Genomic DNA, 513 nt, shown 5'->3' on the forward strand with positions numbered 1-513 from the left:
CAGGAAACTTGTCTTGAATTGCAAAATGGTACTTTCTTGCAACTGCCTCTCAGCTTTTCTTGGAATGGTAAGTATAGTTATATCCTGAATTGCATTGAAAAATCACAATACAACAGATGATTGTTCAGTAACTATCTGGTAACTTAATATGAAAACATAGTAACCAGACAGGATTGCAGGTTACATTGCAGGTTACATTCCCTATCTGGCATTATTTTCTGATAACATGCTCAATAACTCGTATTACCAGTGTGTAACAATTGGAAGGAATGCCAGGAGCTCTCTGTGAAATAGCCCATTTTCCACTAGTTATATATCAGCACAGTTACTGCAGCATATGAATCCTATATACAATTGTACACTGTGTTTCCCTCCACATTTATCTGTGTAGGGTTTATCTTTGTGAAATGAAACTATAATGAATTCTATTAGAATATGCAATTCATTCATGCCCTTTCTTTAGTTGTATCTCCTTACTTTTGGGATGGTTTTTTTAATTGATTCTGAGGAAAG

General features: G+C 34.9%; 1 protein-coding gene across 1 annotated transcript in view; it reads right to left on the reverse strand.

Annotated features, from left to right (window-relative positions):
- LOC104408760 (neuron navigator 3-like) overlaps positions 1-513 on the reverse strand; it is a 263,938-nt gene that overhangs the window by 35,940 nt on the left and 227,485 nt on the right.

Source organism: Nestor notabilis, unplaced genomic scaffold (assembly GCF_000696875.1).
Source record: "Nestor notabilis isolate BGI_N333 unplaced genomic scaffold, ASM69687v1 scaffold287, whole genome shotgun sequence".
NCBI lineage: Eukaryota > Metazoa > Chordata > Aves > Psittaciformes > Psittacidae > Nestor > Nestor notabilis.